Here is a 12,196-nt window from a genome sequence, read left to right on the forward strand (position 1 = left end):
TCTCCCAAAGCTTTTGGCCAGCAGGATCCAGCTGTGGTCTCGGAACTCTCTGCACATTGATGTAGTACTTCACCCATTAAAGAAACCCACTCTGCCTGTCTCCCTTATGTAAGCCTTTCTGCTCCTCCAGAGCAGAGAACTCAGCCATCAGGGGGATCCTGTTCTCAGTCCCGGAATGCCTTTGGGATCACTCCATTCTACATTTACACTTCTTGGGATGGAAGGATCATAAAAAGAGAGCTTGGAAGGACTTTAGAATTTGTCCAACCCAACTTTCTAAGTTGTCTAGATGAAGAACTAAAGTGGTGGAGTTCCTTGTCTAAGGTCACACAATTAGTATGTGGTAGAAATGGGACCCCGGTCCTCTTATTTCAAATCTGGCATTCTTTCAACTCCCTCACCATTTCCCATTCCCACCATCATATTCCTCACAATATTCTCAGGTCAGTATACAGGAAAACTAATCAGGGCAAATGGGATAGAAGAGGAGTTACCTGTGGTGTCTTAGTTAGCAAACCCAAAGGCCTTTTCTCATTCCTTCTCCTTGGCCTCTTTCTGGCTATTCATACTTGGTCATCATCTCTTCTTGGATATTTTTCCTGTTGGAATACATGGGAGCCGCCTGATGGTGGCTCCAATATCCAACCCAGAATGGATCTCCTCTTGTGAGAGGATGCTACAAGGAGATAGAATCAGTTGCTCTTCTCTGACCTCTCTGACTGAGGATTATGGTTGTTCAAACACTGCAGTGGTCCTCAAACTTTTTAAATAGGGAGCCAGTTCACTGTCTCTCAGACTGTGGGAGGGCCGGACTATATTAAAAACAAAAACTCACACTCCGTCTCCGCCCCTCAGCCCATTTGCCATAACTCAGGGGGCCGCATAAATGTCTTCAGCGGCTGCATCTGGCCCTCAGGCCGTAGGTTGAGAACCCCTGGACTCTAACCTCTCTCCTCTTTCCTCTGCCTCCAATTTATCTCATTCCCAGTCCACAACACCTGTGTCAGCAAAGGCTGCCCTGCAACTCCTTCAGATGCTCTGATCCACAGCTGTGGAGACTCTAGGAGAATTAACCTGTCCCTTAACATTCTCCTCTTTAGATTTTTTTGATAGTTTTCTCCTGGTTCTCCTCCTACCTCTCTGCTTACTCCTTCTCAGACTCCTTTGCTGAATGGAGCACAGCACTACAGGTGTCCTTTGACCAAAGCAGAATGAATGTGAATCATCACCTTCATGAACACCAACTCTCTCAATGCAGTCTGGGAAAAGAGCCATTGTTTTAGCTCCCACATTTCACTGATGACTCATGTTGATCTTGCTATAGAGTAAAACCCCCAGTGTTTTTTTTGTTTGTTTGTTTGTTTGTTTTTAGATCAGCTGCAATGTAAATACACCTCCTGCATTCTTGCAAATACAGACTTTATTTCTACACATTTGTTGATTGATCTGTAAATTTATTCTTTCACTCACTTTTTGTCCATCCATCCATCCATTCATTCATCTACTTATCTATCTACCTATCTATCTATCTAATTTTATCTAACCTAGTGTAGTCATTGGATTTCTGTGGATTACATTCAGCCAATTGTTCTAGACTTTTGAAATCCTTTTGAATTGTGGCTTTCCTCTTCAGGGTTAGTTCTCCTTCCAAGCTTCCTGTTATCTGAAAAGATGAAAAATGAATCATTTTTCCTTCCTTCAAGTTAGTGAGAACCACACAAAATTAAACAAGGCCAAAAAGAGACCCTATAAATTGTAAGATCTTGAGGGGGACCAAGGAATGTTTTTTTTTTCTTTTTTCCTTTTTCTCCCTAACTTCTACCATAGGGAGGGTCTGCCACATAATACTTGTTAAGTTTTTTCAGTTGTGTCAAAGTAATCCTCAAGACATCTGAAATAAGGGAGGAAACTCTAGAAGAAATCCATATTTATTACTGCCCCATCCCTAATGATGATCAAGGAATTTCAGTAACTAGCAACTTTCCTATCTCTGTAAAATGTACACACATTCTTGGTGAATACATAAGCAGGCGCATTTTCACAAATAGTACTTGACAGCTGAACAAAGCTTGACAGATGTTTTAAATGGTTGAAAGGGGGCAGTGATTACAATAGTTGCATATGTTTATTTTTATTGATTGAAAAAAGCATTTGGTTTGGTTGAATTAAATGTCACGTTCAGGATTCCTCCTGCAACAAGCTCTCCCTCCTGCAGATATTAAAATGAGACAAAATATTTTGAAAAATGAAAAAGAAAAAGATAATTTTGCTTGATGTCCCTTTGTCTATTAACATGGATGATGGTACAAACCAAGGAAACATATGCTTTCTAAAAAAAGTTTTCCGCTATCTTGGAGGATTTCAAGCTTAAAGTCTAAAATGAAAGAAGAATTGATGAGGTCCTACAGAAACTTCTCTTGGGAAATGGCTTTTTGCTGATTGCATTACATCACAGAACATTTCAGAGTCTTATAAGTTAAACTGGTAATTGCTGAAAAGAGTTTATCCTAAACATCTGCCCTGGGAAAACCAAGTGGATGAAGAATGCCTCTTGTCCAGGTCATGATATAGGATTGTTTAGAAAGTCCACAAAGCTTGTTCAGTAAACAGACAATATTTATTTATTTATTTGTTTATTTTTATTTTTATTTTTTTATTTTTAATTTTTATTTAACAGACAATATTTGTTTGTTTACTTTAATTTATTTTTAAATTTTTATTTAACAGACAATATTTATTTGTTTTTATTTTATTTAATTTTATTTATTTTTAAATTTTTATTTAACAGAACAATATTTTTTGAGCAACCACTGTGTGCAAGACATGGTGCTAGGAACTCAAAGAGTTGGGAGGATCATATGAAATATCTGTAAATGCTTAGCACAGTACCTTGCATACAGTAGGCATTTAATAAGGGCTAGTTTCCTTCAGTCACAGAGCATCTCCTGGAACACTTCAAGGCTAAATTATAGCTCCAGTATGTTTCAGAGGTGTTCCTGGATCTGAAATCAGTTCTCTAGCCATTCCACCATATTGCCACTCATAGTGTCTCCTTACACCATCCTAATATCTCTAAAACGATCCGACATCCTCTAATCATGGGACTTAGAAATTGTTTGAGTCCATCAAACCAAGTAAACACATTTCAAGCCTGCAAACATTTTCCTTCTTTGCTTTGGGCCTCGAAGGATGGTAAAAGCACTCAGAAGGCTTTATGTGAATGAAAGCAAACATTCTGTCACCGAAGTGTCAGCATCACTTAGCGTGTAGGCGAATGAACGCATAATTAGGATGAGAAGAAAGGAAAAATAAACCCCAATTAAGCAACAGTCATAATAATGTACTTCTGGGCATAATTATCTGCCTTCGGTGCCTTGCAAAGCATGTGTTCCACTCTCCGCGGCCGGAAATGCCATCCACATCCATGGGCATAATTGCATTTGAAGTTCCATTGTTTACTATATGCATTTAACTCAAATATTATTCCTCGTGTGTTTAATATATAATAAGGCCCTTAATCTGAAGTGCAAAGGACCCAGAGGAAAACAGACTTTGAATTAATCACGTTCTCATTAGCCAACGTTTTTGCTAAAGATCATTAGGGAACTTGTCATCTGACTAGCAGCTGTTACTTTGAATAATGTGCTATTTTAAATGAACCAATACTGGATTAATAAGGGTTTGTTATTGTTGTTGTTGCTGCAGCAGTGGAGCCCTCCATTAAAGCCCTCTTGGGGTGCAGAGGGGTCCTCTGGTTCTTGAAGGCCTTAGAAGGGAGCACAGCCGCTCCAGCGTATATATGATATTATGGAATATATAATATGATCTATAATAGTATGTATTAATATATTATACATAATAATTATATAAATGTTCTGATATATAGGGTCCAGTCTGATTAAATTCTGTGGAACCCATCAATTGGCAGCTAGGAGGGCGAGGGCATTTTTATCTATAGTAATTCTCACATGCTAATCTCCCCATGTATATATGGATTACAATTTATATCAGCTGGGGTTAGAGTAGTGGGGTGAGGATTCATGCTAAAAAAAAATCTTAGCCATTTGCTTTATCAAAAAAGTATAAATACTATATATAATTTGCTGATGCAATTGGGATTAAGTGACTTACCCAAGGTCACACAGCTAGGAAGAGTTAAGTATCTGAGGCCAGATTTGAACTCACGTTATCCTGACTTCAGAGCTGGTGCTCTATCCACTACACCACCTAGCTCCCTAAATACAATATTCTTATGGAGGAAAGAGTTACCTTACAATGACCAATTCTTCCATTGATTTCTCAAAAATTCTGAGAATTCAGAATTCAGGATTCAGAATCTGAGAAGGGAATATTCTGCTTTGGGGGCCTTATTACTCTTTCATTCAAATGACAGGATCCTAGACTCAAAGATGATCATTGAATCCATCAATGAGATCAGGAAAATCAGGTTTAGAGATCAGAGATCAGGAAACCCTGAAATGGAGCGAGTAGGGTTATATACCATAGGTGTCTAAAGCGGGATTAAGAACTAGCTCTTGGTAATTCCAAGTTTGCTCCTCTTTCTACAATGCTATAAGGAGTTCATTATGCTCAAAACAAGGAGATGCATCTCTTTGCAGAGTCTCAAATCTGCAATTACAAGGTGCTTATAAATAGAATAAAGGGGAATCGAGTACTGGTTTTCAGATTTTCCTACATTAATACGCCAATTTATCCAGGAGCCCCCAGTGAGCTTAGCGACCATATCTCCAAATTGGTATTGCTGAGCCCAGCATCTGTCACACAGTTGCTGCTTGATAAATATTAGTTGACTTGACTTGCTGACTTTGCTGAAATATTCACTTCTACCTCTTTTTCTCTTTCTCTATTATCTGAATTCTGTTCATCTTTCAAGACCTGGTATCAACTTAATTACGTATGCCTATGTAATCTTGTCACAAGATTTGTGAGCCTCAGTTTCCTTATCTGTAAAATACAGTTTGAGTTAGATGAAGTGAAAAATTAAAAAGAGATTTACTTAGTGGTAACTATAAGCAAAAATTTATGTATTTATTAAGATGCTTTATGTACCAGCCACTTTACAAGAAGCTGTAGATTCAAAAAGAAAAATGAATTCATTCTGGACATCAAGAAGTTTGTGTTCTATTAGAGAATGAACTTTAAGGCATGTTCCTGCTTTAAATTAAAGAATCTTGAAATCAAAGAGACAAAATTATAAAGGAACTTAGGGGCCATAAAGCCCAATCAGAAAGGATAAGGTAAGTGACTTTCCCAGAATCAATAAGGTGATAAGTATCTGAGGCAAGATTTGAATCCAGATCTTGTTTACTATTAAAAATCTGAACTCTTTCATGGAGCTTTTGACCCTCAGCGACCTCTCAAAATCACAGAATATTAAGCTAGAAGAGTCCCTCTGAGTCTGTCCTGGAGACAATAAAGAAGACTTTAAACCTTGTCATTACACTGAATTTGTCATTTTCATGTTGTTTGTCCCTCGTCTCACAGTACAAAGATTCTCAGCAAAATTGTAGCCTAGTGGTATGTTTTCTGAAGTTTCTTACCCGCCCCCCAACATATTTTTATTTATTTTGCTATTGGCCATTACATGTAGATATTTTAAAAATAACCATTCTTTAAAGTTTTGAGTTCCAAATTCTCTCCTTCCTTTCTACGTTGAGAAGGCAAGCAATTTGGTATCAATGATACATGTGAATTCATGAAAAACACACACAAGTTTAAACTAGAACTTTAAAAATGTTTCAATCTGGTCTGAATTTATCATTTTTTCTGGATAGCAGTTTTCAACACAAGTCCTTTGGAATTGTCTTGGATTCTTGTTTTGATAAGAGTGAGATTTTTGTTGTTTTGTTATTATTGTTGTTTTGGTTTTTTTTATATTTACTGTGTACAATGTTCTCCTCTTTCTGCTTACTTCACTTTGCATCAGTTCATGTAAGTTTTACAAGGTTTTTCTGAAACGATCCCACTCATCATTTCTTTTAGCACAACAATATTGTCACAATAGTATACCACAATTTGTTCAGCTATTCTCCAATCAGTGGGTATTCCCTCGATTTGCAATTCTTTGCCACAACTAAAAAACAACATATATTCTTGTGCATGTAGATTTTGCCCCTTTCTGATCTTTTTGGGATATGGACCTAATAATGGTATCGCTGGGTCAAAGAATTTGCACAATTTGATATTCCTTTGGGCAGAATCCTAAATTGTTTTCTAGAATGGTTGGATTAGTTCACAACTCCACCAGCAGAGCATGTGTCCTTTTTTCACATCTCTACCATTTGTTATTTTCCTTTCCTATCATAATAGGCATGAAGTGGTACCTCAGTATTATTTTTATTTTCATTTCTTTAACTAGTAATGATTTAGAACATTTTTTCATGTCACTATTGATAGTATCTTTGTTTTTTCTGAAACAAGCCTGTTTATATCCTTTGACCATTTATCAGTCCCTTTCCTTTATTTATAAAATGGGAATAAAAACAACACTTACCTCATTGGGTTGTGGTTTAGGATCAAATGAGACAATATTTGTAAAGCACTTTGAAAATTTTAAAGTGTGGGGCAGCTAGGTGGTGCAATAGATAGAGCACCAGCTCTGAAATCAGGAGGACCTGAGTTCAAATCTGGTCTTAGATACTTAAACACTTCTTAGCTGTGTGACCTGGGTAAGTCACTTAACCCCAACTGCCTTAGCAAAAAAAAATAAATAAATCTTAAAGTACTATATAAATGTGAGTAATTATTATCCCAAACTGAAAAAAAGAAGCTATAGAAAATTATTGAGAGTCCTTGATGAGGGTGGGTAATATGATCAGTCATGTTTTTGGATATTAATTTGGCCATGATGTGGAACATGAATTAGTATAAAAGCCTTTTAATGTAACTCTCTCATTTCATACAGGACAACACGGTCCCCAGAGGAGAAGGGACTAGGCTAGATTTGGATCTGGGAAGAAATATAGGATTTATGGAACCCCTCATTTTCTGGAAGAAGAGACTGAGGCTCCAAGAGTAGAAGTCACTCGCCTGATGAGACTGCAAACATCTCACGTTCAATTGTTATCGAAGCTCCAGAAGAGTCCTCCCGACATCGACTTCCTGCCCATTTTGTGCTCCTAGAAGTTTTCTTGTAAGTTCTCTTCCTAAACAGAACAAGTCATCTCGGCAGCAAATTTATAGTCCTAATATAAATAGCAGGAAGCCAGCTGAGCAAAGGGTTTCATGGGACAAACACTGGGACTGCTTAAAATATGGGAATATGTGAAAGAACTGTGTGTTCTTTATATCTCGCAGCTGTGCCGGGCCCTTAGGTATTATGTTTTGGAAACTTGAGGGAGAGTGTGTGTGAGGGAGTGTGTGTCTGTGTGTATGTGAGGGTGTGCTTGTGTGTAGGGACGAGTGCATATGTGTGAGGGTGCTGGTGTGTGTGTGTGTGTGTGTGTGTGTGTGTGTGTGTGTGTGTGTGTGCTGGTGGGAGTGAGTATGTGTTTGTAACTTCATTTGATCTGAGTAAAAATAATTCCTTATATTTATAGGTTGAAGAACACTTTTAATTCAGTCAGTCAACACTTTTTTTTATGAAATGCCTACTGTGTGACAGGTGCTGGATGGGGCCTAGAAATATAAAATGTCAACAATGAACCAATCCCCCTTGCGTCCCTTGGATGGGAGCCAGGAGTTTACATCCAAGAGAGGTCAGAGGAACAGGCCTCAAAGGCTAGCCCAGTGCTGATTCTCTGTGTGCCCTTGCCCATTACCTCAGTGGGCCTGATCTTGCTCATCTGCAGACAGGAGACAGCTGACTCAGTGACCCCTGAGGTCCTTTCCAGATCAAGAACGCTGACCCCAGTGGAATATCATTTTCCCATTCATAAGCATTAAAATAATAGAAATTAGGACTGGGAGGGATCTTAGAGCTCATCTACTCCTTCTCTCATTACTACTCTACTAAAGGAAGTAAGGACATGTCACTTGCCCAACAGCCCACGGCAGTAAAGGATAAATCTACTATCGGAGACCGAGTTTTTGGATTAGAGCTCCAGTCATCTTTGATGCTTTTGCCAACCTTATGGGATGGACATGATGGAATTGTTACCTTATTTTGCAGATGAGGAAACTGAGGTTCAGAGCTAGGTTGAATATTTTGCCCAAGACCATGAGAAATGGGGAAACCTGCTCTCAGACTCGGTGTTTTTTTTTGTTTGTTTTTTTCTTTTCCAAATTCATTTTTTTTTTTTTTTTTTTTTTTTGGATAACAAGTTGTAAGAAGATCGGAAGGCAGGAATGGACAGGAATTTCTATTTGAAGTCAGAGACAATAGGGGGGGCACTGGAGACCATTGAATGGGAGAGTATATAAGTGATCTGGTCAGACAGATCTGATACCTGAATAGAGAGTGGACTGGAGTACAGAGATCCCGGAGCAGACAAAACTTTGGCAGCTGAGGCCATAAGGGTCTATACCAGGGTGGGGCCAGAGTCAAGGATTAGGGTCAATATATACCAGAGTACATGAGAGGTTGCCAAAGGGGAGATGGTGGGCCTTGGAAGCAGATTGGATGTGGGATGGCGGCAGAGAGAAATTACAGCGCTCCAAGACCCAGACTAGGAACCTGAGTGATTGGGAGAAATGTCCTCAACAGTTATGGGAAAATTCGAGAGAAGGGAAGGTTTTTTGGGGAAAGTTAATGAGTTCCATTTTAGAGATGTTGTGTGTCAGTGGGACTTCCAGTTCTAAATATCCAATGGAAAGCTCAGAGATCTTTGGCTTGGAGAAGAGAAGATCTTGTGGCTAGGCTATGTTAGCTGTCCGCCAATATTTGAAGGGTTATTAGATGGAGGAGAAGACAATTCAAGTAAACAAGTATTTGTTAAATACTTGTATTGTTGGAGAGACACTAGTTCATCATTAGAGATTTAAAGTAGAAAAAATAAAAAGGGCTCTGGTCCTGTGTGTAAGAAGCTCTCCCTTTCCTAAGAGGTTATGAGACTCACAGGACATGGTTATCCTGTGAGTAACTCATTCAGTTTAAGGAAAGAAAGACGGGAAGAACAAGAAGGTGTTGTGGGGGTGCAGGTGGGACCCAAGCCTGGCGCCAAAGGGAGAAAGAGCTTAAAAGAGGCAGGGGTGCTATTAGGCCTCTGCCCCTGGCCTGGAAGGAAACTGTAGGCAAATGCACCAAGAAGGGGGCAGATAAAAGTAGGGAAGAGTGAGCACCCCAGCTTGGCTAGAGAGAGCTTGAGACTGGAAAGTATCTCCTCTTTATGGGACACTGAATGCCGAGCAAAGAAGTTTGAATTTTATTTATTTGGAGACACTGATGACTTTTTATCAAGGGAAAGTATGACTAGATGATGTAATAAAAATGATTTTGGTGTAAAAACTGGATTGGAGTTCAGAGAGATTGCAGAGAAAGAGATGAGTTAGCAGGAAATAATAATCGATCAATAATCCAGACCAGCAGGAGTAATGAGGACCTAAAGTGGTATTGTGGTAGTGACGTGGATTCATGCAGGAGGAGAAGAATGGACAGTGATAACCATGGTGGAGACCAGTCTGGGGTTCATGAAGAGGGAAAGGGATGTTAGAAGGAAGGAATAGACTTCTTGGATTTCTGGCATCAGCAGAATATCCAGGTGGAGAAGTTCAGCAGAAAGTAGATAGACTTATTCTGTGTGGCTTAAGGACAGAAAGAAGGCCATGACTAGGAGGCACACGGAGACAAACTCAGCTTATTGTAAGAAAGATTTGGGGGATGTAAGTAGGCTTACGTTCTAGGATGATTAGCCGTGAATGACTGTTATTCTCAGCAGTGCAATGATCCATGGCTACACTGAAGGACTTAGGATGAAAAGTCCTGTCTATATCCAGAGAAGGAATTGACTAAATTGACTATGTCTGAATAGAGATAGAGATTCATTCTCTCTCTCTCTCTCTCTCTCTCTCTCTCTCTCTCTCTCTCTCTCTCTCTCTCTCTCTCTCTCTCTCTCTCTCTCTCTCTCTCTCTCTTTCTGTGTGTGTGTCTCTCTCTTCTCTCCTCTGTCTCTCTCTTCTTTCTCTGTGTCTCTTTCATTCTGTTTCTTCCTTCCTCCCTCTTTCTCTCTCTCCCCCCTTTTCTACCCTAACTTTATTTTTCTTGAGTTTTTTTTTAAGGAAATCTATGTTTTCTGTCACAACTTGACTTATATGGAAATGTTTTGCATAACTTCACATGTGTTTTATTGAGGGGGATAAGGGAGAGAATCTGGAACTCAAAGATTTTAAAAATAAATGTAAAAATTGTTTTTAAATGTAACTGGGGGAAAATAATAGAAAAAAATGTGACCAGGCTTTCAGTCAAACCTTGGGGGTAAGGAATGGGGGAAGGGCATCTCATAGGGTTATATAGAAGAAGACATAATTTTGGATTAGCATGCCAGGTATCTGCTTGTTGTCAGGGATTTGCCAAGCTGGTGCCAAAATGTTTTTTGGGAAATATGTACAGTTTCAGAGTCTCTTGGAGAGAAAAACCCTGCATATAATAAAAATTGGCTCCTCAGTATGTCTGTGATTTTTACTCTGCATTCTTAAAAGAGTATAAGATGGATGTTCTTTTTTTAAAAAATTTAATAGTATTTTATTTTTCTAAATACATGCAAAGATAGTTTTCAACATCATTGCAAAGCCATGTGTTCCAAATTTCTTTACCTTTCCTTTCTTCCCCTTCAAGATAGCAAGCAATCAATAAGTTAAACTTCTAAGCACATTTTCCCATTTGTTGTGCTGTATAAAGAAATTAAATTAGATCCAAAAATTAGACAAGAATTTATACAAAGTCAAATTTAGACAAATTAGACAAGAATTTCTTTCAAGAAAGGGGAAAAATCCAAGTAAACAACAACAGCAACAAAAACATGAAAATACTATTATTTGATCCATATTCAGGTTCCATAATTCTCTTTCTGGATGTGGATGGCACTTTCTGTCCCAAGTCTATTGGAAGTGCCTTGTATCACCTCATTGCTCAAAAGAGCCAAGTCCATCACAGTTGATCAGCACATAATCTTGTTGTTACGGTGTCCAATGTTTTCTTGGTTCTTCTCACTTCACTTAGCATCATTTCATGTAGTCTTTCTAAGCTTTTCTGAAACCAGCCTGATCATCTTATAAGATGGATGTTCTTGAATGAGATTGGGACCACTCTTGCTTTTATTTGAGATCAGCTCTTGTTTCTACTTAAAAAGCACATCAATTCTTATATTTTGTAACATACTTCCATTTGTACGAATTGTCTAATTTTTTTTTTTTTGCTGTTTGCTTGGATAAATGGGTGTACTTGCTAGTCATTATTGTCATATATAGTCCTTAGTGGGAAGGAATTAAGTTGATGAAAACAAACTAAGGATTACTACTTAAAGAGTGACCTGAATTCATCCTGTGATACAGACTTATTGAGTGACCTTGGACAAGTCATTGAACTGCTCAGTGATAGACTATAATTTTCAAAGCCCATGAATTAAATGGCATTATAAGAAGAAATTTCCACACTTTTATTCCAATGAACTAACAGACCTATTCTCTATTCCTTGAATATTGGAGAGTGTTTGGAATATGATGATGACTGAAAAGTAGATATATTGCCTTGGAAGATGATCTAGTCCAATTCCTCCTATTCATGTCAACTATAATACTGTGAGTTCTTCTTTGTAGTTTATCAAACCTGCTATCTGTTGTTGTTTATCCATTTTTGAAGAGGACCAATGACATCATAGATGACTTCTTGACTTGTGTGTGATCTGGATTTAAATGAGACAGAGCTGCCCAAAGTTATCATTTCCCCTCTCTCTTCCAGTCATCAAAGTCCAGTGGTAAAACAAAAATCGTGAAGACCGGTCACGACTCGGGATGCAACGGATGACCTTCGTCTTCAATGTCTGACTGAGCTCTAAAGGCATATACTGCCTTCAGTAGCCTTCATGATCTTTGGAACAAATTATTCCATTCACCGTTGATGACCATCTGTCACCAAGCTCTTACCTGTATGACCCTTGTCAGGTAGAAGGTATTGGATATTCTTCAATACAGGTAGGATGTCATGGCAGCCGAGGTCCCCTACAACTCGGAAATTCTATTTTTCAAGAACATGGGAGAAAGAGTTTTCTAAATACTTATCTCTCTAGTTTACAAGCCATTC

General features: G+C 38.5%; 1 long non-coding RNA gene across 1 annotated transcript in view; it reads left to right on the forward strand.

Annotated features, from left to right (window-relative positions):
- The window catches only part of LOC141541571 (uncharacterized), a 74,568-nt gene that overhangs the window by 35,991 nt on the left and 26,381 nt on the right, over positions 1 to 12,196 (forward strand). The window contains exons 2-3 of the long non-coding RNA XR_012481839.1: positions 6,895 to 7,153; positions 11,855 to 12,087. This is a non-coding gene — a long non-coding RNA (uncharacterized LOC141541571). The remainder of the gene's footprint in view (positions 1 to 6,894; positions 7,154 to 11,854; positions 12,088 to 12,196) is intronic.

Source organism: Sminthopsis crassicaudata, chromosome 4, assembly GCF_048593235.1.
Source record: "Sminthopsis crassicaudata isolate SCR6 chromosome 4, ASM4859323v1, whole genome shotgun sequence".
In the NCBI taxonomy this organism is placed as follows: domain Eukaryota; kingdom Metazoa; phylum Chordata; class Mammalia; order Dasyuromorphia; family Dasyuridae; genus Sminthopsis; species Sminthopsis crassicaudata.